The 6,337-nt window shown below is 44.5% G+C and overlaps 1 pseudogene; it reads right to left on the bottom strand.

Annotated features, from left to right (window-relative positions):
* Positions 1-5,491: 5,491 nt before the first annotated feature.
* Positions 5,492-5,608, bottom strand: LOC126472102 (5S ribosomal RNA; annotated as a pseudogene).
* Between the last annotated feature and the right edge of the window lie 729 nt (positions 5,609-6,337).

Here is a 6,337-nt window from a genome sequence, read left to right on the forward strand (position 1 = left end):
ATGAGCCGATATGGGAGATTTGCTTGACCACTCTGTCGAGAAGAAAATTTTCCAACCGACTCAGAGGAGCGTGGCTGGAGTAGCGAGCTCCAGTGGGAACCATCGGCTTTGAGGCGAGAGTCGGATGAAGGGGCCCTACGGGACGTCGAGATTTACTGTGGAAGCCGGTGAAAGTTAAAGAGTCCCTTGTGGGCTCGGAAGAGCGGTGTTAATCGGCAGCGGACACGGGGAGCTATAGTCAACCCGTGCTCAAGAAATACGTTCGAGATATTAATAGCTTCTTCCGTCTCTGTTTATAAAGAACAGTCTCACAAAACTCAACAGAAACACAAACTGTGACGGTTCTACAGTATTTACTTTTCATGTGAACTAGTGTCAAACTTAGAAAGCTATCGTAAGGCAATAACGTAAAATTTTCATCACAGGCGAAACGAGATCCAACTTTTATCTTTGTACAAAAGAAATTTAAAGAGAATAGTTTTTCCAGAGATACTAATTCTGCAGTTTTGGTTTCTCAGAAAAGATTTACAATATTCTGGTGTTAGATTTTGGATGTAAACCGTTCCACTGACCATATGTGCAATTTTTTGCGAAGCAGCGGATGAGAGAAGTGTCTGAAAAATATGTGACTCTGTCTCACAGGTACTTGCGTGGCTGGCGACCTTGTTTCATTACTATAAGTGATAACGGAGCGGGAATCTGTCGAAACATCTAATAATCTAGCCCTCACTTCCTTCGTGGCAGTCTAATATGTACTTTCCTTTACCCTTGACAGACAGCAGTCTTGTGCATACTGAAACAAACACCTATACTTTTATGTTCTTGTGAAATTACGTAGTCATTTGAAACTTCATGACAGGTAAATAGTTTCAGCCAGACTGGGACACGAACCGGAAATGTGCCTTTAAAATTAAACACAAGTCAGGCACGATTCTAGGATCTGCGCTCATAGGACCGATTCCGCCAGTACTTCTCTTACACGGAAAAACTATAAAGTGAAAAAAATGGTTCAAATGGCTCTGAGCACTATGGGACTTAACATCTGTGGTCATCAGTCCCCTAGAACTTAGAACTACTTAAGCCTAACCAACCTACGGACATCACACATCCATGCCCGAGGCAGGATTCGAACCTGCGACCGTAGCAGTCCCGCGGTTCCAGACTGAGCGCCTAGAACCGCTAGACCACCGCGGCCGGCTATAAACTGAACATCTGCTTAACATTCGTACCTACAAATCAAGTACTGTTGAAATACAAGATGGTTCGGTGAGGTCAACTAGTGGTCTCGTTCTTGACATCTCAAATTTGGTAATTTTTTATGTTTATAGTAATTAGTAGAGTACTGTCGCCGATGTGTCTGCGTAAACAGGGGCGCTATTCGTAACAAACAGCATCAGGCACACATATACATAAATATTACAACTACTGAAATAATTACAAAAGTCTGTGTCCAAAACACTGATTCATTCCGTTACAAATATTCAATTTTCGTGTGATCGTTCTACATATAGTTCTATGCTGGAGGCCGCTTGAATAATTAGCGGCCTTGCTCCGCCTGGTGAGTAGGCTGCCCGTTGCAACCAGCATTTCTGGACGGAAAGCTATTTTGCAGTGGAGTTGCGACCACAGGAACCGATGTCCTAACAAAATAAATGGCTCTAAGCACTATGGCACTTAACATCTGAGGTTATCAGTCCCGTAGACTACTTAAACCTAACTAACCTAAGGACATCACACACATCCATGCCCGAGGCAGGATTCGAACCTGCGACAGTAGCAGCAGCGCGGTTCCGGAATGAAGTGCCTAAAACCGCTCGGTCACGGCGGCCGGCTCGATGTCCTAACAATACAACCCTCGTATGAACAACAAACGCTCAGCATGGTCAGCGATTTTTCATCGGTGCAGTTCAATACACCAGATGTTGCGACGAGGCTGTAAATGGGCTGGGGCCAAAGAGATATACAGGCCCTGCAACGAACTTTTGACGTCACACCAGTAGGCTTATCCGTCACACTTCGGGAACACTCGGCTTCGTGCAGGGCCCAAACGAAATGAATATTTAATTGAAATGGTACTCACTACAGGTCTTAAATTTATCGTGTGACATCGAGAACTTGCATGCATTTAAACGTACAGTCAAGAATTATTAAACTCGTTCGAAGTAGTTACTCGCGCCCCGCCAGAGACGGCTGCTGGAACTCCCAATACCCGCAGTGTCACGTGTTGTGACGTACATGCCACGGCCTGTGTTTCTCGTGGGCATCGGAATGGGCCCTTCTTATATATCAGTATTTTTGTTATTATTCTAGCGTAGACGATACGATGAGCCACTGAAAGACTTCACACTTTTGACCAATGGTTGTGCTAGCGTTTGGCTCGTATAGACCTTATTTCAAATTTCACTGGACAGCTGTTTTGTCTGTCCTGTTAGTCATGCTCATGTGTTTATGTCGTTCGTATGTGCTGTGAATATACAGGGTCATTCAGCTAAGGAGTTCATCTCTGATATGTCCTAAACCATTTAGGATTCTTAATTTTGTTTTCACTGAAGTTAATTGTGGAAAGGCCGAACTCAATTACGTATAGTTTCTTTTCACAGCTATATTAGGAGGGTTGCCCAGAAAGTAATGCACCGCATTTTTTTTTCTCAGCCGAAACAAATGCTACGGATTCGAAACGTTACGTATGTATTATTTGAAGTCTCCTGAGTGAGTGCGCCAAGTTTCCGTCACTTCCGACAGATAGCGTAGCTGCATGACAGTTTCAAAATAGCGTCTGTAGGTGATGTACTTACAAGCAACGTACCGTCGTTGAGTTTCCCACTGCAGAGAAAGAAACTGTGGGGAATATTCACAAACGCTTGTGCGATGTCCATGGAGCATTTGCTGTTGACAGAGTACAGTCAGTCGCTGAGCACAGATGGTGAGGTCATCAGAGGGCAGTTTGGTGGGATTCCACGATTTGTAAAGGTCGGGGAGACCATACCAACACCGACTCAAAGGAAGGCTTCGGCGCTTGTTCGTGACGTCACGTCAGCTAGGCACGGCGAACGCCAGGTGTGTTGCAGGCAGAAACGCCTGGGCGTGCTTAGCACTATAAATCTCTTATTTTTGGACAAAATGTTTGGTATTGTTTTGGATCCTGCAGTTTTATTTACATGAAAGATTTTCTTACTATCGTAAAGCTACAAATGAAGATCATAGTTCTGTATTACTGAATCCTGTCGAAACAAACGTAGATCAATATGAGAAGATGCTTTGCCCCATTGCAAGCTTCGGAAATTTCACATTCACGTAACTATATTTACTTGATCCATTTTGCTATCGAAACTTACCCCAACCCCCTTACAATTAACTCGTTTCTTTTATTTATTTATTTATTTTCGTTTGACATCGTCACTGGAAATGTGAACTAATTTAGATGTGTAAATGACCAACTGTTCCCAGTTATTAGATTACAGTCGTTTTCAACGAAAGCAAATCTAAACAGGAAACAAAATAGCTTCATACATCTAAAATACTGCTGAGCTTAAACTTTTTTTAACATGCACATTAGAAAAGATAAATATTCCCCTCTTGCAACTGAAAGGAGAAACTTTATATAAAAAAATTATTTGATAAAACAAGTATCTCTCTTTTGCCTCTTCTTCTGTCCCCCACCCCCTCCCCCAACGAGTACAATCGCAAGATATTTCATTAACATTCAGTGCTCCTCACGCCATAGTCAACCAAGATACCTAAAGAAGAGCACCAATATGTTCACAGTTTCTTGTAAAAGCAGCTCTGTACAAACGTAACTTCCTCAGATTTACAAATAAGGTAAAGAAGCACGAATTCTGTTGCTGCTGGACCATGAAGTTGTTTTTGTATGTCAATCCTTAAAACAGGTGGAAATTTAAGCTCAGGAGTACACTATTTGTTAAGAAGTGTAATGAATTGCACAATTAATTGACTGCAGAAATCTGTCAGAACGATGTGTGTTGGTCAACTACCACCAATAATTTCACATTTTCCTTTGACAGAGAGGGAGACACCACGATTATGAGTATGCCTGCAACAGACCTGGCGTTCGCCGTGCCTAGCTGACGTGACGTCACCAACAAGCGCCGAGGCCTTCCTTTGAGTCGGTGTTGACCATACACGCCTGTCACACGTGACATGTTGCAGAGAGCTTACACTTTTTTGGGCCATTAAAGGATGCCATTCGTGGAAGATTGGATTGGATTGGATTGTTTGGGGGAGGAGAGCAGAGAGCGAGGTCATCGGTCTCATCAGATTAGGGAAGGACGGGGAAGGAAGCCGGCCGTGCCCTTTCAAAGGAACCATCCCGGCATTTGCCTGGAGTGGTTTAGGGAAATCACGGAAAACTTAAATCAGGATGACCGGACGCAGGATTGAACCGTCGTCCTCCCGCATGCGAGTCCAGTGTGCTAGCCACTGCACCACCTCGCTCGGTATTCGTGGAAGACATTTTGAGGACGATGAGAGGGTGATTCACACAGTGAAGCACTGGCTCCGCTACCAGGACAAAGACTGGTACCGACAGGGCATACAGAACCCTGTGGCGCGCTGGAGGAAGGCCATCGAATGGGATGGAGATTATGTGGAAAAACAGGGTGTGTAGATAAAACACCATTCTTTCGTGTGTGTAATTCTCATTATCTTCAATAAAGAATTGTTGAAGAAAAAATGTTGTGCATTGCTTTTTGGGCAACCCTCGTAATTACAGAGACGTGGGTACCAAATTCACATTTTCATATGTAGTTACAGTTATTTCCGCTGCTAGCATCAACACTACGAAAGAGCAGAATTTAGCGGTGTTTCACTCTTCAATATTAGAAGTTTCAACGGAATTATAATATTTAGAACTAAGGATTTATCAGTTTTGAACATTAAAACGATTGCTGTCTTAAGCAGAAGTTCGTGTTGTTGCACGGAACTGTCGCGTCGTTATGATGCGACGCTGAAACATGACACAGCTAAGAGTTTGGTTGAAAACGCGGAATATTAGGAAAATGTTTACCTTAAAACTGATGGATGGCCGGACAGGGGTGTGAGTGTTGTCCTCCAGAATGCAAGCCTAGTGTGCTAACCACTGCGCCACCTCGCTCGGTAAGGATGATCCATCAATTAACTATACCAACAGAACTATTTGTATTTCCGTCAGAGCCGTGACCGAAAGGTGCAAGCTAAACATTGGAAGGATTTTTAAAACAAGGAAGTGAAGTTATAAAGACCATTAAATAAAATCGTCGCGTCAGGAGTTTCACGTCAAGATACACAGTTAAAAAGCACTCCGTTTTCAGGCCACGAGTGGCCTACCGAGACCATCCGACCGCCGGGTCATCCTCCGTGGAGGATGAGGATAAGAGGGGCGTGGGGTCAGCCACCGCTCTCCCGGTCGTTATGATGGCATTCTTGACCGAAGCCGCTACTAATCGGTCGAGCAGCTCCTCAATTGGCATCACGAGGCTGAGCGCACCCCGAAAAATGGCAACAGCGCATGGCGGCTGGATGGTCACCCATCCAAGTGCCGGCCACGCCCAACAGCGCTTAACTTCGGTGATCTCACGGGAACCGGTGTATCCACTGTGGAAAGGCCGTTGCCTTCAAGATACACAGTTTCATTGGAAATTTACATCGGCAACAAAAAAATAACCACTTTGTGGTGATAAACACTTCCTTACAATTATGTGTATATCATCACGTGCTCAAAATGATCACCATCTGCAGTTTAGGACATCTGGATGGTGATGCGAGGACTTCTAGACACACGGAAGACAGTCCTTCGGTACCACTGTATATGCTGTAACAATGCGAAGTTTTAAATCCTCTCAGGTCGTCGGAACATGTGTACCGACTTCCTCTTTGACTTCATCCTCAAGGAAAGAAAGTCCAGTGGTACCAAATCACGAACGTGCAGGCCAGCAGACTACGTTTTCACTACTGATACAAGTATATTTCGGCTATGTCAGTTATATGATCGTTTTCACTCACTTCAGGGATTTGAGTAATTTCACTTATATACTTTTTCACCCTTTTCCGTGGGGAGTCAGCTGGGTTGGGGATTTTCTCTGCCTGGGACTGGATGTTTGTGTTCATTTCATCACCATCATCATCATTTGTGACAGTGGTTAATTGGACTGTGTAAAAGAATTGGACTGTGTCAACATTGGAACTTTGTACGGGGGCTGATGACCGCACAGTTGAGCGCCCCACAAACCAAAAGCATCATCATAGTCCGTGGGCGACTGTCGCTGTTGGAGGCGCGTGTGGTCGCTGCCAGGGCCAGGTTGACAGCCGGTGCGAGGAGATCGCGCTGTGATCGGTCAGAGCG

The sequence above is a fragment of the Schistocerca serialis genome, chromosome 3, assembly GCF_023864345.2.
Source record: "Schistocerca serialis cubense isolate TAMUIC-IGC-003099 chromosome 3, iqSchSeri2.2, whole genome shotgun sequence".
Lineage (NCBI taxonomy): Eukaryota > Metazoa > Arthropoda > Insecta > Orthoptera > Acrididae > Schistocerca > Schistocerca serialis.